Here is a 22,260-nt window from a genome sequence, read left to right on the forward strand (position 1 = left end):
TATTATCGCAATACTTATGGTTAAGTAAAGTGCATACAATAAAAGCAGAAGTATAAAATAATACTGTAAAAACATTTATATAGTTTCTAAGCCATAAGGTGGTTTAAGATTGATAAAATAGATATATACATATAAACATTTGACTAATCGTACTCAACTGGTGTTTCTAACTACGCCTACCCCAGTGTACCTGACCTAAGCCTAATACGTGGGCGGGAATAGAAAGTAGCAGTTTAAGTTAAGTTTGTTTTGCCAAGTGACTGACTCAAGAATTCTCTGCGAGGGGTTATTCAGTTCTGTACCTGGAATTTAGGATGAATGAGGGATGGTATCTCTCGTCTCTGGTCTCGATATTCCAGGCTGCCTGCGAGGGCTACCCGGAAGCGCCGGAGCTGGATTTCTCGGCAGGAGAAAGCAGCGTCTCGTTCTCAGCGCGTCAGGAAGGCGGGGCTGCGCCAGCGGGGTCTGCTCTGCTCTGGGCTTCGGCAAGTCTGGCTGCTCCGATCTCGTCACCACTGCGTGTCTTTGCTTAAGGCAATACTGGTAATATTTATACCTGTAAGGTGCCGAGATTGACGTAAGGATGGACATAGATACGTCAATAAGGATGTCATACGACTTGGTCGTTAGCACATTCTTTTGCTGAAGTTCTCGATGAAATCAAAACAATGGCCGCAGGGTTTTTCCCAGGTTGTCATAGGTTTGATTTGTTTTGAGAACTCCGTATGCCTTATCAGGGGCTGGAGGAATATCGCTTGTCTAATTAGATTGCAAGCGTTATGACTTAATCAGATAACACGTTCCTGTGCCGTGGTGTGGCATCATCAGATAACGGTTTCTGCATCATGGGATGGCTGCTAGTTAACTTGTTAACTAGAACAGGGTCAGGAATAGGGGGATCGATACAGAACCTATAGGAATACATCACACCCACTCCACGCTAACTATGGCCATGTTTACGAATCTAGGCATAGTAAAACATACTGTAGAGTATCGTGTGTACCTTACCACCCCAAAATACATATAATGCATTTCGAAATTATCTAATATACGGAAAAAACAGTCACATGTATTATATGCACTCAAGCTGTAGAATAATGCTAAAGTAATCACGCATATGTATACATTATTGCTAATTGGTATATGAGAATTTACACATGAAATGGCTCTTAATACAGAAGAAAAAGGTTCGAGACCATTTCATCACAGAATAAAAATAATTATGAACATACCAGCGGGCAGCTAATGTCTATAAAGTTTCTAAAAATAGAAATTTTAGTTCTCTAAGAATAGTTCCTACTTTAAGCAGAAGATAAGTGTCCTGAAAAATCGAAAAATATTTTGGGGCTGCTGAAAAAATTGCTGTCCGTGAACTGGAGGGGAAATCGTTCATGGTATTCTGTTATTAAAGTTGAAGGCCAAATTCAGGGAACGCCGTGTGCTAGCTTGCTCAAAAGTCTCTATTTCTGCTCTGGAGAAAACATCATATCATTTAGACTGTCGAAAAAGCTGTCAACAGCTTCCTGGGAGAGTTCCACTAACTCGGAAAAGGATGTAACCATGCATTCATGTGCATGATTGTCTCCATTGACGTTTTGATTAGTATTGCTGACAGAAGGTCGTACCTGATCGATGCTGCTTTCATCTTGAACTTCACTACCCCTTAATCGTAGCGGTGAAGTCTCCACGAATGCTGTCATCAGGATTGGCAGCCGTTGAGGGCAGCACAAAGCATGAGCCTTTATTGGGCTCAACAATGTTTCTGCATCCATTGGCGCATCCGATTGTAGCGTCAGACAGGTGTCCAACACGCATTCTTCTCCGCACAGCAAGCACCTTAATACAGGTAAAACACATCGATGCCACATTGGTCGAAATGAAAGAAACCAAGTCATGTTCAGGTCTCTAAGCCGGGTTAGTCCCAGGATTTTTGATATCCGGTCCCGGTATCCAATGGCTCGGATTGTTTCTTCCCTTGTCGCAGGTGTTTTGTCTGTGACACGGTTTGCCATAACGAAATATAAGGACCAAGAATAGGATTCCTGCAATTAGTCCTAAAATGAGGGGAAGTCCGCCAAAAATCGAATGGACGAAATCTGGAAAAATACCCAGTATGGCTTTGAATGGTGTTAATGCCATCGAAAATACTGACTTAAATACTTTTGAGACTCCACTGGTATCAGAAATATTTAAGATTTCATTCAGGATTTCTGCGAAATGTATGGGGGAATTAGTTGATAACAATGAGTGAATCTCTGCAGTCGTCCTTGCGACTAGGAGATCATACGTTTCTTTTGATGACGTGAGTCTGGTTGGCGTCTGAAGAAGCACTGTTTTCATTCTGCTTAAAGTGTCTATTCAAATAGAAGTAATTTTCAAGTTGGGCCATGCCCTTGCCTCCCTGTCTGGAAAGGAGCTGGGGAACAATAAGCGTCCACAGCACTTGACCTTCGCAGTCGTAGTTACGAGATAAGGAGTCCCGGGCATAAGACTACAGCATCTGCGGTCCACAATTAGAATGTAACTCCCATTATAGAGTCTTTGAAAAAATGGTTCTATCTCTGTTGCAGGTGTGCCTAGCTGGTGACATGAAAGGTTATTTGAGTTCCCTTCACAGGCTCCATGCAAACTAATTCCATTACACAGAAGTGTACCGCTTAGTGACATCGCACACTTATTGCCACTAAGAAACACTTTCTGTCCTTTATTACTGACACATGCATGTGAATAGGGCAAGTTCCATGTTGTCTTAATGTACCCTTTTCCCAATTTTTCGTACATGCCAGCCTGTATATATTTTTGGCAGTATTGAAACCTGAAGGTTGATATCGGAATATTAATTATCCCATGTATTATCCATTCACTGACAGGTCGTTCTGACATTGTCACTGGTAATCTCTCGAGTTTCTCAATGCTCAGGATTGTATAATCAGCACCCTTTTGTGCCATACTGATTTGTTTATCAGTAAGGTTAAAGATATTGAATAGTGACGTCGTGTTGATTAAACGCCAAGGCACATAGCCTGAACGCAGATTTTGTAACGTCCAGCCAAGCTGTACAATAGAACGCAATTGAGACTGACCGTGTTGTAACAACAGTAAGTCTTGCGATAATATGTCGATTGCTGAAGACACAATGCTGTCCAATGAAAAAATTCTGGAGGACAGAGTCATTAACCCATTGTCCACTACAGAAAGTGATTTTTCCAAATTAATACGGTCAATTTCCCGTATACTTTCTGCTGTCTCAATTTGAGTTACCTTCCAGGCCTCGTTGTAAGCTGCATATACAGAGGCTGCTATGAAACGTTTCTGACGCTGTTTGCGCGGTCCCATAATGAAATCACACAAGTCAGCACCATCAGTAAGTAAAGTTAGGTGTTGCTTAATTTCTGTCAGTGTGGAAGTTTGCAGCCATTGAAGGCATGATTTGCCCACACTGTAGGTGGTTATTATCCCTGGGTGTTGTCTTTGGGAATATCTAGGGTCTGGCCTGGTCAATGTGAACCCTTGTGTTTTGTTCAGGAATCTATCTTGACAGTTATTAGTATCTGTGGGCCAGATCAACCATTGCTTCCAATCAGGATGTGTTCTGTTTTGGTTTAATACATAGTTTACGTCTATCTCTTCATCTGTAGAGCTATTGCTGTTCATTGTTGGCTTTGGAATAGACGGTTTATTTAAGTCTTTGATTTTGGCTAGGCCAAGACAGGTAGTTTGTTGAACAGTGTCATTCAAAAATATCATTTGTTCTGAGATCATGCAGGCTCTAAACAATGATTCTATACCTTGTACTTGCCATTCTTTTGTACCCCAAACACTTTTTACTTCAACATTTTTGTCCCAATAATCAAAACCAAAAGTATTCATGTGTTCAAAAAATGAGTCTGAATATATCAATTTCGTGTTTGTTAGCATGATCTTTGTCCTTGTCTTATTTGACAATTTGAAATAAAATGTTTCAGCATTACTTGTGTTGAACCCTGAAAAGTATGAATATTTGTCGTAAAAGGTTCTTGAGCTTCCTTTTGGAGGGGTCGCACAATGTTCCCATTGATTATAATTTAAAACATTTCTAGGTTGTGCAGATTTATGTAGAAAATGGTTACCATAGTGGTTGTAACAGTACATACTATCATAATTTGTCGAACCCTGCAAATAATCATGTTTGGTAAATTTAGCAGACATCACTAAGTCAGACATCATATCATTTATGTTTTCAAAGTCCCAATCATCAGCAAATGAGCTTGGTTTTACAAAGTCACTCAACGAGATCTTGATTTGGTGTGGATATTTCAGGATTTCAACCGGACCATAAATTTCATAGTCAGTGTTGTCCCAGGCTACCCCACCAGGTATCGGATTGGCTGTGAAGTTGACTGAAGAAAGTTCTCTTTTCTCGACGTGTGAAGATGTGTGTGGCTTGAGGATCAAGTTGATTTTCTGACTTGTTGTGTCCATTTTAGCATATTTTCCCTCAATGAAGCGTCCCAAAGTTAGTACCATGATGAGCCAAAGTATGAGGATAAATGCACCAAAGCCCACCCAAAATTCAATCCATGGAGAAATTAGATATGTGTCTTTCAGTTGTTTCAAAAGTTCTTTAGCTTTATCTTTAAAGGTTTTTGATGATGGCTGTGTTTTTGATTCACTTAGGTCTTCAGAGGAATCATCGAAGTTTATGAAGTAGCCGGATGCAGTTCTGTCAATTGTTCCAATTGCTTCAGGATTACTGTTTCTTGCATATTCGTTTGTTACTTCATTGTAGGTCGGTGTAACTCTACTAAATGTTTTTATTTGGGTTGTTAGAGGTCTGAGTTCCAATGCATTGTTGCATAGTCCTTGTTGTTTTTCTGTAGGCGTTTCGAATGTGATTAGCCTCTTAGTTTGGACCTCTGTATTTGTAGCAAACCTTGGTGTTCTGCTACTTATTGGGAGTCCACTTGGCCTACTGTTTGTTATCGGCCACATGATAGTGGTTTTACCAAGTCGATGGATACAACTCGGTTCTCCTTTTTACCAGCAAGCGGCGGTAGTACAACTGATCTTGTCCCGTTGATAGACAAGACAGGAACTGCTTTTCTGTAAGAAGGCCCAAATTCCTTCTTTACCGTGATCTTTTCTCTGACTAGATCCCCGACTTTTGGAATCCAGACAGGTCTTGCTGGGACAGGTGGTGGTTCTTCAGTGGTTGTTGGCTGCTGTTTCAACTTTATGTTGCTCATGTCTTTTCTTGTTTCGTTTAAGTCCTGCAAAATAGCCAAACGGTCTTTGATATCAAAGCTTTTTTCCTTCACCACTGAAGTCTGACTGTCGAGATCTAAGACTAACATCCTAGTTCCAAACAATAATTCGTACGGACTGAATCCCCTCAGAGAATTTCTTGGCAGGTTATTTAGACTACGTTGGACACTTATTAGATGTTTGACCCACCCAGCTCCCGAACCTAATATCCTTTCCGTTATAGATAGCTCTATGCCTTGGTTTTTTCTTTACACCATCCCGTATCCCTCAGGAAGGAAGTGAGAAGAATCCTGCTGTGCTATGCTCATTTGGCCATGTTTCCCCACAGGCTTGAGGGCCAAAGTGAAAACATTGGTCAAACGTAGCATGCTCCTAGCGTATATGCCATTTAGACTCGCAAATCTTTGTATAACAGTGCAGACGTCAGCCGAGTGCCGGGGATCTACATTATAAGTGGAAACTAGCCTGTATATGTTAATCGGACGCTTTGCTTTTTACTGTTGATCCTTTCTGGAGTGAAACGCCACGGTAGTATACCGTTTCTCTCGCAACTGCGATCTCTGTTGCAGTCCGGGCATTTTTTTACAAAAATGTCATGCTGCAGGCTCATGCCTGGCCACCAGTACACTGATTGTAATTCTTCCAGAGAATCTTTTAGTTTGAGGTGTCTGAGACCCTCACCCATATGTGCGTCTGCAATTAACAAAGTTCTCCTGTCCATGTTTGGAATTACTCTATCCCCCACTCCAGGGATTCGAGCAAAAGGGACGGAGTTTGCATCGATTATGTATGTATATTTTACTGGAAAGCCTTTCGGGAGTGTTTCTATCGAATCCTTTTCTGTAGCGCTGACAGCCTGTAATATTTCGCTGTCTATTTTTGTTTTTGACCGTGTGATGGCAGCTACGGAAGCAGTTTGCACAGCTGCCTTCGCGGCCTCGTCAGCCAATGAATTCCCTGCAACGTGAACGCCATCACGTTGATGACTCAGTGTATGTATCACGTGAGTCTTTGGTAGTTCTTTTTGTAAAAGAACTACTTGTTCCCAGAGCATTTTATGCTTGATTGTGCCTCCTTTTGCATCCTTAAAACCATTCTGAAGCCAGATCTGCAAGTATTCATTATAAGACTGAACGCAATAATACGAATCGCACACTATGAGTGTGGGGAATTCTCGATCGGTATTTTCTAGCGCCATCTTGAATGCCAGTAGTTCAGCTCGCTGAGCTGTACAATCTCCCAGAGATTGTGTTTTGGTGATAGCTGGTTTAAATTTCCCTTCGTGCCAGCGACCTTTAACAATCGCGCACGCAGCACTGTAAGCTTGTTTACCCCCCACTGCGGGTTGTGCTGATCCGTCTGTATATATTATACAGCCGTAATGATCTAGAGGCAGAATTTCGGTCGGCGGAGGACATTCAAATTCGTATTGGAGAAATTCTTGTGTTTTTAAGTTGGGATCAAATTCGTATACCATGTCTGTTGCAGCAAGAGAATTAGCCCACTGTATCCATCTTGGATGTAGTGCTTTAGCATTCGGAATGCTTGCCTTTGTTACCGCCTCTAGGGCTGGTATCGGTGTCACGATTATTATTCGTTTACCTTGTGCCAGGGCTCGTTCTTTTGCTATAGCTGTCTGTGTTGCAGTTAGAATTTTTTCCGTTGGGCTAAATTTCATTTCAGCTTTAGTGTACAAGTGTGATTTGAATGCAATTGGTACCTTTTCTCCCTCGTTAGAGGTCAGGTATGTGAATCCGCATCTTCCTGGGATGACTCGAATCACAAGATTGCGTGTGTTATCACGTGTTTCTAATTTTGTTTTTAATTAACATGTCTGTTTGTAAGGATCTCAGAATTTCTGTGTGTATTTGAGTCCAATTGGTTCTTTTAAAATCTGGTTTTATTAGATCATAAAGGGGTTTGACCCTTTCTGCGTAATTTGCAATGTATGTTCTTCCGAAATTTAGGAAGCCTAGAATTGACTGTAGGTTGTTTAGTGTTCTAGGTGCTTGGAGTACGGCACATTTCTCTAGGAAATTGTCAGCCAGGCTTTTGCCTTCACTTGATAATTCATATCCTAAGAACAGGACTGTTAGATGGGCAATTCTGGATTTTTTGAAGTTGAATTTGTAACCCTCTGCTGCGAACCCAAGTATTATGGTGTTCACTCTCTTCAAGTGAGTATCCAAGTCATCATCTGTTAGGTATATGTCGTCGACATAAGATAATGCCTCTTCGTCATATGTTTGTAATAATTCTGTTACTCTCGCTGAGAATAATCCTGGGCTGTTCTTGAACCCTTGGGGTAACCGACAGAATTGTTTTTGAGCGCCATTTATTGAGAACGCAGACAAGTATCTGCTCTCTGGTGCTATATTTTGACAGAAGAATCCATTAGAGATGTCTAATGTTGTTTTGTATTTTTTGCGCACTATGTTATTCATTAGTGCTGCACTATGCGAATTTTGTACTGCAAAAGTTTTGCAACATGTGTTAAGGTGTCTGTAATCCAAAACTAGACGATATGAATTGTCTGGTTTGGAAACAGGAAACAAAGGGTTGTTCATTTGTGAGGTGCAAGTTTCAATCATCCCCTGGTATTCTAATTGGTCTAGGATTTCTTTTACCTGTTTTTTAGCTTCTTGCTTAATTGGGTACTGTCTTTGTGCAGTAGGTTGTGATTTTAACTGGATTTTGTGAGGAGGAGAGTCCTCATCCCATCCTACGTGATTTTTATATAAAGCAGGAGCTTGAGCTACTGCCCACTTTCTTGCAAGTGTATATTTTTTATGAATTGGGATATGATTTGAGAAGGCAGGCATAATTATTTCTTCGCCATGAGGGCACTCCCTGACAATCTCGGGTGGCCAGTCTTTTTCAGCTAGAAGGATGTCATAGCCCTTGGAGAGATTATCCCAAAATAGTCCCCTTATTTTTCTAGTCTTATCCCCCTCTATACGTAATGTTATTTCATATATTTTGTGAGGTTTGCTAACTCTGGTGTCTGCAGTTTCCACTTGAAGGTATTCATTCGTGTCCACTGTCTCCAGATGATTCATAAGGACTTTGCGAGCTATGCTCACTTCTGCTGCGCTGTCTAGCATTGTCTGAGCCCACTCTCCGTTTTTCAGCTGTGTCCTCAGTATTCTCGGCATTGTTGAATACTTTAATACTGGCTACCTTCTTTTTTGGAATTTGTAATTTCTTATTTGGAGGAACAGGTTCCTTGTCTTTGGACTTGACGTGCCCTTCCCTGAGTTCCGATCGTCCTCTCCTTTCCGATTTCTGCGAGGAAGTCTGAAAAGATTGAGAGGGACGTGTATCAAAATCTTGATATCTATCCGGTTTCTTTATATTATCCCTATTTCTAAGGTTGTATTTTTTCCCAGAGGGCTCACTTTGGGGAGACCTGTGTCCTTGGTTTGGAGATTTTTCTCTCCGCCGAGGAGACCTTCCTCTGGACTGGAATCTCTTTTCTTTTGGATTGGATTGTTTGTTTCCATCCCAGTTCTTCTTTTGTGATGTTAAATTATTTTTAATAAATATTTTTTCAGGACTTTCAATCAGTTGGGGTTTTACTGGTATTTCACCTAAACTATCTCTACCTAGTTCCTCATAGGATTTTTCTATGATTCTGGCAATTTCAGCTGGTTGGTCTGCTATATCTGTTTCTTTTAACCTCTGGCGGATCGCCACATTTGCTGCTTCTCCCTTTATATTGGCTAGTAATATAGCCGAGACCTGCTTGAAGTCTTTCAGTAATTTCATACCAAGAGTTAAAGCGGGTTCTGGACCGTATTCGTCTTGAATTTGTTTTAGCACATCTGGTATTACCGAGATGGATGGAACACCATGCGTTTTTGTGTAGATGGAAGCAAAGACTGTACCCCAAGTGTCACAGTCCTCCACGTGTGGTGCGATTCCCATTGGAAGACAGATAGTCAGAATCCTGTGTTTATCCACAGGAGTGGTGTCTGGAAACACCGCCTCTATTTGGGTGATTTTTTGTGCTAACCAGAATGGTATTTGTTCCCTTTTAGCTGGTACCTTACCTAGGCAGGACTGTATGTTCTGTGGTGTAATTTTATTTGTGTTCCCCAGATGAGGGGTCAGCTGTGGAATTTTATTTGCTGGTTGGATTGTTGAAGTCCGCATTACATATTGGACTAATTGTCTATGTATTTTTATTAATTGTTTTAGTTGTACTAAAAGATCTGCTGCAGACATCCTTTCGATGTCTGGATGTGGTGTGTATCCGGCTAGGACCGGCCACGTTGCTCCTGGTCTACCTAATGGACCGAGCCTGGTGATGTGATTGTTGTGTTGTAGGGCGCCATTAAACAAGAGCAGGTGCTCTTGAAATTTAAGTGGTACTTCCACCTCCTCGAAAGGAGTGTAGGTATCCGGAGGTTCCTCTATTTTATAATGGTGGAAGACCTTTGTTACAGCGTTTGCTGCTGGAAAATGTATCCATGAATAGAACACCTCTGTCTGCCGATATTCGTGTGCCTCTATTACGAATATGACTGTGCCACCTCTAGGTGTCAGTCCATTTTCTATAAGTTTCAAAGTTATAGATTTCCTTATGTTGACCGCGATGAGTATTAAATTCGGGTCTGCTTCTTGCATAGTGTTATCAGCTGTTACGAGTTCAGCTGCTACTCTAGCTATCTCTCTTTCTTCTTCAGTTTCTGACATTCTACTGTCAGGAAGGTTATTTTGTTTGTTTGCAGATCAGGTTTCTTATGGAAACAAAGATTAGATGCACAATATTTTGGAACAGTGTATCCTTCAACGTTGACTATACCAAGAACCATACATAGGAGTTTCCTCCTGCGAGGTTTGGCGGATATGACCTTTCACCCACTCCAGACGTCTTTGGAGTATTATGGGAAAAAAGGGGTCTGAGTGAAAAAGCACGACTGAGTTACTCTAATGTCTTGCGTTAGTTTTATCGCCTTTCCAAACGTTTGGGCGCCATGTAGTGTAGTTCCTATTATCCCAATAGGCTCTGCGCATTGGAATAATACCTTCAATAGTATAGGCCTAGACCAGACGTTAACTAGGTCTTCTATTGTCGATATTAGACTTAAAGTTTTGGGTTTGCCAGCTAGCTCAGAGTTCACTAGAAACTTTCTCGAATAGGCAAGGAGGAGTTGAACCTCCCTGGATAGACAAGAAGGGATTTAGTTTCTGACAACCATAGAACATGACAACTTTGCTCTCCCCTAATCAAGAGTGTATCTCTAGAGTCGTGTGAAAACAAAAGACAACTTATTTTACTCAGTCAGTACGTGCATTCTTAGTCTCACCAGATTGTAGAGAAAAGGAAGAGACGGGCGTGTTCAATAAAAGATGGTATTTATTGATCAGTCTCTTTTCTCATACAAGAGAAATGGATCGATATTATCGCAATACTTATGGTTAAGTAAAGTGCATACAATAAAAGCAGAAGTATAAAATAATACTGTAAAAACATTTATATGGTTTCTAAGCCATAAGGTGGTTTAAGATTGATAAAATAGATATATACATATAAACATTTGACTAATCGTACTCAACTGGTGTTTCTAACTACGCCTACCCCTGTGTACCTGACCTAAGCCTAATACGTGTGCGGGAATAGAAAGTAGCAGTTTAAGTTAAGTTTGTTTTGCCAAGTGACTGACTCAAGAATTCTCTGCGAGGGGTTATTCAGTTCTGTACCTGGAATTTAGGATGAATGAGGGATGGTATCTCTCGTCTCTGGTCTCGATATTCCAGGCTGCCTGCGAGGGCTACCCGGAAGCGCCGGAGCTGGATTTCTCGGCAGGAGAAAGCAGCGTCTTGTTCTCAGCGCGTCAAGAAGGCGGGGCTGCGCCAGCGGGGTCTGCTCTGCTCTGGGCTTCGGCAAGTCTGGCTGCTCCGATCTCGTCACCACCGCGTGTCTTTGCTTAAGGCAATACCGGTAATATTTATACCTGTAAGGTGCCGAGATTGACGTAAGGATGGACATAGATACGTCAATAAGGATGTCATACGACTTGGTCGTTAGCACATTCTTTTGCTGAAGTTCTCGATGAAATCAAAACAATGGCCGCAGGGTTTTTCCCAGGTTGTCATAGGTTTGATTTGTTTTGAGAACTCCGTATGCCTTATCAGGGGCTGGAGGAATATCGCTTGTCTAATTAGATTGCAAGCGTTATGACTTAATCAGATAACACGTTCCTGTGCCGTGGTGTGGCATCATCAGATAACGGTTTCTGCATCATGGGATGGCTGCTAGTTAACTTGTTAACTAGAACAGGGTCAGGAATAGGGGGATCGATACAGAACCTATAGGAATACATCACAGATGTGGTAGACATGGTGGTGGTGGATGTGGTGATGGTGGTAGTGGTGGTGGACGTGTTGGTGGTGTAGGTGGGTGTGGTGGACATGGTGGTGGTGGACATGGTGGTGGTGGACATGGTGGTGGTGGATGTGGTGGTGGTGGGTGTGGTGGACGTGGTGGTGGTGGATGTGGTGGATGTGGTGGTTGTGGTCATGGTGGTGATGGACCTGGTGGTGGTGGACATTGTTGGTGGTGGACATGGTGGGTGGTGGACATGGTGGTGGTGGATGTGGTGGACATGATGGTGGTGGATGTGGTGGTGGATGTGGTGGTGGATGTGGTGGTGGGTGTGGTGGTGGTGGTGGGTGTGGTGGTGGTGGTGGGTGTGGTGGTGGTGGTGGACTTGGTGATGCTGGACGTGGGGTGGTGGACGTAGTAGTAGTGGATGTGGTGGTGGTGGTGGATGTGGTGGTGGTGGATATGGTGGTGGTAGATGTGGATGTGGTGGTGGTGGGTGGTGGACATGGTGGTGGTGGAGGTGGGTGTGGTGGTGATGGACGTGGTGGTGGTGGATGTGGTGGTGGTGGACATAGTGGTGGTGGATGTAGTGGTGGTGGATGTGGTGGATGTGGTGGATGTGGTGGTGGAGGAGGTGATTGTGGACGTGGTGGTGGTGGACATGGTGGTGGTGGACATGGTGGTGGTGGACGTAGTGGTGGTGGATGTGGTGGTGGTAGATGTGGTGGTGGACATTGTGGTGGTGGCTGTGGTGGTGGTGGACGTGGTGCTGGTGGACATGGTGGATGTGGTGGTTGTAGACATGGTGGTGATGGACATGGTGGTGATGGACATTGTTGGTGGTGGTGGACATGGTGGTGGTGGACGTGGTAGTGGATGTGGTAGTGGATGTGGTGGACATGGTGGTGGTGGACGTGGTGGTGGAAGTGGTGGTTGTGGTGGGTGTGGTGGTGGTGGACATGGTGGTGGTGGAGGTGGATGTGGTGGTGGTGGTGGATGTGGTGGTGCTGGACATGGTGGTGGTTGACCTGGTGGTGGTGGTCATGGATGTGGTGGTGGTGGATGTGGAGGTGGTGGATGTGGTGGTGGTGGTGGTGATGGAGGTGGGTGTGGTGTTGGTGGTGGATTTGGTGGTGGTGGACGTAGTGGTGGTGGACATAGTGGTGGTGAATGTGGTGGTGGTGGAGGTGGTGGTGGAGGTGGTGATTGTGGACGTGGTGGTGGTGGACATGGTTGTGGTGGACGTGCTGGTGGATGTGGTGGTGGATGAGGTGGATGTGGTGGACATGATGGTGGTGGGCGTGGTGGTGGTGGATGTTGTGGTGGATGTGGTGGTGGTGCTGGGTATGGTTGTGGGTGTGGTGGTGGTGGACGTCTTGGTGCTGGACATGGTGGTAGTGGACGTAGTGATGGTGGACATGGTGGTGGTGGACGTAGTGGTGGTGGATGTGGTGGTGGTGGTAGATGTGGTGGTGGATGTGGTGGAGGTAGATGTGGTGGTGGTGGATGTCATGGTGGTGGTGGATGTCGTGGTGGTGGATGTCGTGGTGGTGGTGGTGGGTGGTGGATGTGGTGGTAGTGGAGGTGGGTGTGGTGGTGGAGGTGGGTGTGGTGGTGGTGGACGTGGTGGTGGTGGGCGTGGTGGTGGTGGACGTGATGGTGGTGGATGTAGTGGTGGTGGATGTAGTGGTGGTGGATGTGGTGGTGGTGGAGGTTGTGATTGTGGACGTGGTGGTGGTGGATGTGGTGGTGGTGGACATGGTGGTGGTGGACATGGTGGTGGTGGACGTAGTGGTGGTGGATGTGGTGGATGTGGTGGTGGACGTGGTGGTGGTGGTGGTTGACGTGCTGGTGGTGGACGTGGTGGTTGTGGAAATGGTGGTGGTGGATGTGGTAGTGGATGTGGTGGACATGGTGGTGGTGGACCTGGTTATGGTGGATGTGGTGGTGGTGGATGTGGTGGTGTCCGTGGTGTTGATGGACATTGTTGGTGGTGGATATGGTAGTGGTGGACATGGTGGTGGTGGACGTGGTAGTGGATGTGGTGGATGTGGTGGTGGTGGATGTGGTAGTGGTGGTAGTGGTGGTGGAGGTGGTGGTGGTGGTAGGTGTGGTGGTGGTGGAAGTGTTGGTGGTGGATGTGGGTGTGGCGGTGGTGGATATGGTGGTGGTGGATGTTGTGGTGGTGGGGGTTGTAGTGGTGGTGGACGTGGTTTTGGAGGACATGGTGGTGGTGGTGGATGTGGTGGTGGTGGACGTGGTGGTGGTGGACATAGTGGTGGTGGACGTAGTGGTGGTGGACGTAGTGGTGGTGGATGTGGTGGATGTGGTGGAGGTGGTGGTGGATGTGGTGATTGTGGACATGGTGGTGGACGTGGTGGTGGTGGATGTGGTGGTGGTGGTGGGTGTGTGGTGGACATGGTGGTGGACATGGTGGTGGTGGACGTATTGGTGGTGGATGTGGTGGTGGACATGATGGTAGTGGGTGTGGTGGATGTGGTGGTGGTGGACGTGGTGGACGTGTTGGTTGTGGACATGGTGGTGATGGACGTGGTGGTGGTGGACGTGGAGTGGTGGCCATGGTGGTGGATGTGGTGGTGGATGTGGTGGACATGATGGTGGTGGACGTTGTGGTGCTGGGTATGGTGGTGGTGGATGTGGTGGTGGTGGAGGTGGGTTTTGTGGTGGTGGACCTGGTGGTGGTGGACATGGTGCTGTTGGACATGGTGGTGGTGGACGTGGTGGTGGTGGACGTGGTGGTGGTGGATGTTATGGTGGTGGGGGTTGTGGTGGTGGTGGAAGTGGTGGGGGTGGTGGGTGTGGTGGTGGTGGACATGGTGGTGGTGGAGGTGGATGTGGGTGTGGTGGTGGACGTGGTGGTGCTGGACATGGTGGTGGTGGTTGACGTGGTGGTGGTCATGGATGTGGTGGTGGTGGATGTGGAGGTGGTGGATGTGGTTGTGGTGGTGATGGAGGTGGGTGTGGTGTTGGTGGTGGATTTGGTGGTGGACGTAGTGGTGGTGGACATAGAGGTGGTGGATGTGGTGGTGGTGGAGGTGGTGGTGGAGGTGGTGATTGTGGACATGGTGGTGGTGGACGTGGTGGTGGTGGACGTGCTGGTGGATGTGGTGGTGGATGTGGTGGATGTGGTGGACATGATGGTGGTGGGCATGGTGGATGTTGCGGTGGATGTGGTGGTGGTGCTGGGTGTGGTTGAGGGTGTGGTGGACGTCTTGGTGCTGGACATGGTGGTAGTGGACGTAGTGATGGTGGACATGGTGGTGGTGGACGTAGTGGTGGTGGATGTGGTGGTGGTGGTAGATGTGGTGGATGTGGTGGATGTGGTGGTGGATGTCGTGGTGGTGGTGGTGGGTGGTAGACGTGGTGGTAGTGGAGGTGGGTGTGGTGGTGGAGGCGGGTGTGGTGGTGGTGGACGTGGTGGTGGTGGTGGGCGTGGTGGTGGTGGTCGTGGTGTTGATGGAAATTGTTGGTGGTGGATATGGTAGTGGTGGACATGGTGGTGGTGGACGTGGTAGTGGATGTGGTGGATGTGGTGGTGGTGGATGTGGTAGTGGTGGTAGTGGTGGTGGAGGTGGTGGTGGTGGTAGGTGTGGTGGTGGTGGAAGTGTTGGTGGTGGATGTGGGTGTGGCGGTGGTGGATATGGTGATGGTGGATGTTGTGGTGGTGGGGGTTGTAGTGGTGGTGGACGTGGTTTTGGAGGACATGGTGGTGGTGGTGGCCGTGGTGGTGGACATGGTAGTGGTGGTGGTGGACGTGGTGGTGGTGGAGGTGGGTGTGAAGGTGGACGTGGTGGTGGTGGACATGGTGGTGGTGGACATGGTGGTGGTGGACGTAGTGGTGGTGGATGTGGTGGTTGTGGTGGTGGTGGTTGTGGACGTGGTGGTTGTGGTGGTGGTGGACATGGTGGTGGTGGATGTGGTGGTGGTGGACATGGTGGTGGTGGACATGGTGGTGGTGGATGTGGTGGTGGTGGAGGTGGGTGTGGTGGTGGTGGTGGATGTGGTGATGGTGGATGTGGTGGTGGTGGATGTAGTGGTGGTGGGCGTGGTGGTGATGGATGTAGTGGTGGTGGACGTGGTGGTTGTGGATGTGGTGGTGGTGGACATGGTGGTGGTGGACATGGTGGTGGTGGACGTGGTGGATGTGGTGGTGGTGGTGGACATGGTGGTGGTGGATGTGGTGGTGGTGGATGTGGTGGTGAATGTGGTGGTGTTGGTAAAGGACATGGTGGTGGTGGTCATGGTGGCGGTGGTGGTGGTGGATGTGGTGGTAGTGGACATGGTGGTGGTGGATGTGGTAGACATGGTGGTGGTGGATGTGGTGATGGTGGTAGTGGTGGTGGATGTGTTGGTGGTGTAGGTGGGTGTGGTGGTGGTGCACATGGTGGTGGTGGACATGGTGGTGGTGGACATGGTGGTGGTGGACATGGTGGTGGTGGATGTGGTGGTGATGGAGGTGGGTGTGGTGGTGGTGGTGGACATGGTGGTGGTGGATGTAGTGGTGGTGGTGGTGGATGTGGTGGTGGTGGAAGTGATGGTTGTGGATGAGGTGGTGGTGGACGTGGTGGTGGTGGACGTGGTGGTGGACGTGGTGGTGGTGGACATGGTGGTGGTGGATGTGGTGGTGAATGTGGTGGTGTTGGTAATGGACATGGTGGGTGTGTTGGTGGTGGTGGTGGTAGATGCGCTGGTGGTGGGCGTGGTGGTGGTGGACATGGTGGTGGACGTGGTGGTGGTGGGCTTGGTGGTGGTGGATGTGGTGGTGGATGTGGTGGTGGACGTGGTGGTGGTAGTGGATGTGGCAGTGGTGGACATAGATGTGGTGGTGGTGGACATGGTAGTGGCCTCGTTGTGGATGTGGTGGTGGCCGTGGTGGTGGACATGGTAGTGGTGGTGGTGGACGTGGTGGTGGTGGAGGTGGGTGTGGAGGTGGACGTGGTGGTGGTGGTGGACATGGTGGTGGTGGACATGGTGGTGGTGATGTAGTGATGGTGGACATGGTGGTGGTGGATGTGGTGGTGATGGAGGTGGGTGTGGTGGTGGTGGTGGACATGGTGGTGGTGGATGTAGTGGTGGTGGTGGTGGATGTGGTGGTGGTGGACGTGATGGTTGTGGATGTGGTGGTGGTGGACGTGGTGGTGGTGGACGTGGTGGTAGACGTGGTGGTGGTGGTGGATGTGGTGGTGGTGAATGTGGTGGTGTTGGTAATGAACATGGTGGGTGTGTTGGTGGTGGTGGTGGATGTGGTGGTGGTAGATGCGCTGGTGGTGGGCGTGGTGGTGGTGGACATGGTGGTGGACGTGGTGGTGGTGGGCTTGGTGGTGGTGGATGTGGTGGTGGACGTGGTGGTGGACGTGGTGGTGGTAGTGGATGTGGCAGTAGTGGACATAGACGTGGTGGTGGTGGACATGGTAGTGGCCTCGTTGTGGATGTGGTGGTGGCCGTGGTGGTGGACATGGTAGTGGTGGTGGTGGACGTGGTGGTGGTGGAGGTGGGTATGGAGGTGGACGTGTTGGTGGTAGACATGGTGGTGGTGGACATGGTGGTGGTGATGTAGTGATGGTGGATGTGGTGGTTGTGGTGGTGGTGGTTGTGGACGTGGTGGTTGTGGATGTGGTGGATGTGGTGGTGGTGGTGGACATGGTGGTGGTGGGCATGGTAGTGGTGGTGGTGGTGGATGTGGTGGTGGTGGTGGTGGAGGACGTGGTGGTGGTGGAGGTGGGTGTGGTGATGGACGTGGTGGTAGTGGATGTGGTGGTTGTGGTGGTGGTGGTTGTGGACTTGATGGTTGTGGACGTGGTGGTGGTGGATGTGGTGGATAAGGTGGTGGATGTGGTGGTGGTGGTGGATGTTGTGGTGGTGGTGGTGGTCATGGTGCTGGTGGTGGTGGATGTGGTAGTGGTGGATGTGATGGTGGTGGACATGGTGGTGGACGTGGTGGTGGTGGTGAATGTGGTGGACGCGGTGGTTGTGGACATGGTGGTGATGGACATGGTGGTGGTGGAGGACGTGGTGGTTGTGGACAAGGTGGTAGTGGATGTGGTAGACATGGTGGTGGTGGATGTGGTGATGGTGGTAGTGGTGGTGGACATGTTGGTGGTGTAGGTGGGTGTGGTGGACATGGTGGTGGTGGACATGGTGGTGGTGGACATGGTGGTGGTGGATGTGGTGGTGGTGGATGTGGTGGTGGTGGGTGTGGTGGACGTGGTGGTGGTGGACGTGGTGGATGTGGTGGTTGTGGTCATGGTGGTGATGGACCTGGTGGTGGTGGACATTGTTGGTGGTGGACATGGTGGTGGTGGACATGGTGGTGGTGGATGTGGTGGACATGATGGTGGTGGACGTGGTAGTGGATGTGGTGGTGGATGTGGTGGTGGGTGTGGTGGTGGTGGTGGGTGTGGTGGTGGTGGTGGGTGTGGTGGTGGTGGTGGACTTGGTGATGCTGGACGTGGGGTGGTGGACGTAGTAGTAGTGGATGTGGTGGTGGTGGTGGTGGATGTGGTGGTGGTGGATATGGTGGTGGTAGATGTGGATGTGGTGGTGGTGGGTGGTGGACATGGTGGTGGTGGAGGTGGGTGTGGTGGTGATGGACGTGGTGGTGGTGGGTGTGGTGGTGGTGGACATAGTGGTGGTGGATGTAGTGGTGGTGGATGTGGTGGATGTGGTGGTGGTGGAGGAGGTGATTGTGGACGTGGTGGTGGAGGACGTGGTGGTGGTGGACATGGTGGTGGTGGACATGGTGGTGGTTGACATGGTGGTGGTGGACGTAGTGGTGGTGGATGTGGTGGTGGTAGATGTGGTGGTGGACATTGTGGTGGTGGCTGTGGTGGTGGTGGACGTGGTGCTGGTGGACGTGGTGGATGTGGTGGTTGTAGACATGGTGGTGATGGACGTGGTGGTGGTGGTGGATGTGGTGGTGGAGGTGGGTGTGGAGGTGGACGTGGTGGTGGTGGGCATAGTGGTGGTGGACGTAGTGGTGGTGGATGTGGTGGTGGTGGATGTGGTAGTGGTGGAGGTGGTGGTTGTGGAGGTGGTGGTTGTGGAGGTGGTGGTTGTGGATGTGGTGGTGGTGGATGTGGTGGATAAGGTGGTGGATGTGGTGGTGTTGGTGGTGGTCATGGTGCTGGTGGTGGATGTGCTAGTGGTGGACGTGGTGGTGGTGGATGTGGTGGTGGAGAACGTGGTGGTGGTGGTGGACATGGTGGACGAGGTGGTTGTGGACATGGTGGTGATGGACATGGTGGTGGTGGAGGACGTGGTGGTGGTGGATGTGGTGGTGGTGGACGTGGTAGACATGGTGGTGGTGGATGTGGTGATGGTGGTAGTGGTGGTGGACGTGTTGGTGGTGTAGTTGGGTGTGGTGGTGGTGCACATGGTGGTGGTGGACATGATGGTGGTGGACATGGTGGTGGTGGACATGGTGGTGGTGGACGTGGTGGTGGTGGATGTGGTGGTGGTAGAGGTGAGTGTGGTGGTGGACATGGTGGTGGTGGGTGTGGTGGTAGTGGATGTAGTGGTGGTGGATGTGGTGGTGGTGGATGTGGTGGTGGTGGACGTGGTGGTGGTGAACATGGTGGTGGTGGATGTGGTGGTGGACGTGGTGGTGGTGGTGGACATGGTGGTGGTGGATGTGGTGGTGGTGGATGTGGTGGTGGTGGTGAATGTACTGGTGTTGGTGATGGACATGGTGATGGTGGTCATGGTGGTGGTGGTGGTGGATGTGGTGGTGGTGGACGCGCTGGTGGTGGACGCGCTGGTGGTGGACTTGGTGGTGGTGGACATGGTGGTGGACGTGGTGGTAGACGTTGTGTTGGTAGTGGATGTGGCGGTGGTGGAGATAGACGTGGTGGACATGTTAGTGGCCTCGTGGTGGATGTGGTGGTGGCCGTGGTGGTGGACATGGTAGTGGTGGTGGTGGACGTGGTGGTGGTGGAGGTGGGTGTGGAGGTGGACGTGGTGGTGGTGGACATGGTGGTAGTGGACATGGTGGTGGTGGACGTAGTGGTGGTGGATGTGGTGGTTGTGGTGGTGGTGGTTGTGGACGTGGTGGTTGTGGTGGTGGTGGACATGGTGGTGGTGGATGTGGTGGTGGTGGACATGGTGGTGGTGGACATGGTGGTGGTGGATGTGGTGGTGGTGGAGGTGGGTGTGGTGGTGGTGGTGGATGTGGTGATGGTGGATGTGGTGGTGGTGGATGTAGTGCTGGTGGGCGTGGTGGTGGTGGATGTAGTGGTGGTGGACGTGGTGGTTGTGGATGTGGTGGTGGTGGACGTGGTGGTGGTGGACATGGTGGTGGTGGACGTGGTGGTGGACGTGGTGGTGGTGGTGGACATGGTGGTGGTGGATGTGGTGGTGGTGGATGTGGTGGTGGTGGTGAATGTGGTGGTGTTGGTAATGGACATGGTGGTGGTGGTCATGGTGGTGGTGGTGGTGGTGGATGTGGTGGTAGTGGACATGGTGGTGGTGGATGTGGTAGACATGGTGGTGGTGGATGTGGTGATGGTGGTAGTGGTGGTGGATGTGTTGGTCGTGTAGGTGGGTGTGGTGGTGGTGCACATGGTGGTGGTGGACATGGTGGTGGTGGACATGGTGGTGGTGGATGTGGTGGTGATGGAGGTGGGTGTGGTGGTGGTGGTGGACATGGTGGTGGTGGATGTAGTGGTGGTGGTGGTGGATGTGGTGGTGGTGGACGTGATGGTTGTGAATGTGGTGGTGGTGGACGTGGTGGTGGTGGACATGGTGGTGGTGGACGTGGTGGTGGACGTGGTGGTGGTGGACATGGTGGTGGTGGATGTGGTGGTGAATGTGGTGGTGTTGGTAATGGACATGGTGGGTGTGTTGGTGGTGGTGGTGGATGTGGTGGTGGTAGATGCGCTGGTGGTGGGCGTGGTGGTGGTGGACATGGTGGTGGACGTGGTGGTGGTGGGCTTGGTGGTGGTGGATATGGTGGTGGACGTGGTGGTGGACGTGGTGGTGGTAGTGGATGTGGCAGTGGTGGACATAGACGTGGTGGTGGTGGACATGGTAGTGGCCTCGTTGTGGATGTGGTGGTGGCCGTGGTGGTGGACATGGTAGTGGTGGTGGTGGACGTGGTGGTGGTGGAGGTGGGTCCGGAGGTGGACGTGGTGGTGGTGGACATGGTGGTGGTGGACATGGTGGTGGTGATGTAGTGATGGTGGATGTGGTGGTTGTGGTGGTGGTGGTTGTGGATGTGGTGGTTGTGGATGTGGTGGATGTGGTGGTGGTGGTGGACATGGTGGTGGTGGTGGTGGTGGACATGGTAGTGGTGGTGGTGGTGGATGTGGTGGTGGTGGAGGACGTGGTGGTGGTGGAGGTGGGTATGGTGGTGGACGTGGTGGTAGTGGATGTGGTGGTGGTGGTGGTTGTGGACTTGGTGGTTGTGGACGTGGTGGTGGTGGATGTGGTGGATAAGGTGGTGGATGTGGTGGTGGTGGTGGATGTTGTGGTGGTGGTGGTGGTCATGGTGCTGGTGGTGGTGGATGTGGTAGTGGTGGATGTGATGGTGGTGGACATGGTGGTGGACGTGGTGGTGGTGGTGAATGTGGTGGACGCGGTGGTTGTGGACATGGTGGTGATGGACGTGGTGGTGGTGGAGGACGTGGTGGTTGTGGACAAGGTGGTAGTTGATGTGGTAGACATGGTGGTGGTGGATGTGGTGATGGTGGTAGTGGTGGTGGACGTGTTGGTGGTGTAGGTGGGTGTGGTGGACATGGTGGTGGTGGACATGGTGGTGGTGGACATGGTGGTGGTGGATGTGGTGGTGGTGGGTGTGGTGGACGTGGTGGTGGTGGACGTGGTGGATGTGGTGGTTGTGGTCATGGTGGTGATGGACCTGGTGGTGGTGGACATTGTTGGTGGTGGACATGGTGGTGGTGGACATGGTGGTGGTGGATGTGGTGGACATGATGGTGGTGGACGTGGTGGTGGATGTGGTGGTGGATGTGGTGGTGGGTGTGGTGGTGGGTGTGGTGGTGGTGGTGGGTGTGGTGGTGGTGGTGGACTTGGTGATGCTGGACGTGAGGTGGTGGACGTAGTAGTAGTGGGTGTGGTGGTGGTGGTGGTGGATGTGGTGGTGGTGGATATGGTGGTGGTAGATGTGGATGTGGTGGTGGTGGGTGGTGGACATGGTGGTGGTGGAGGTGGGTGTGGTGGTGATGGACGTGGTGGTGGTGGATGTGGTGGTGGTGGACATAGTGGTGGTGGATGTAGTGGTGGTGGATGTGGTGGATGTGGTGGATGTGGTGTAGTGTAGTTCCTATTATCCCAATAGGCTCTGCGCATTGGAATAATACCTTCAATAGTATAGGCCTAGACCAGACGTTAACTAGGTCTTCTATTGTCGATATTAGACTTAAAGTTTTGGGTTTGCCAGCTAGCTCAGAGTTCACTAGAAACTTTCTCGAATAGGCAAGGAGGAGTTGAACCTCCCTGGATAGACAAGAAGGGATTTAGTTTCTGACAACCATAGAACATGACAACTTTGCTCTCCCCTAATCAAGAGTGTATCTCTAGAGTCGTGTGAAAACAAAAGACAACTTATTTTACTCAGTCAGTACGTGCATTCTTAGTCTCACCAGATTGTAGAGAAAAGGAAGAGACGGGCGTGTTCAATAAAAGATGGTATTTATTGATCAGTCTCTTTT

Source organism: Lissotriton helveticus, chromosome 1_1 (genome assembly GCF_964261635.1).
Source record: "Lissotriton helveticus chromosome 1_1, aLisHel1.1, whole genome shotgun sequence".
NCBI lineage: Eukaryota > Metazoa > Chordata > Amphibia > Caudata > Salamandridae > Lissotriton > Lissotriton helveticus.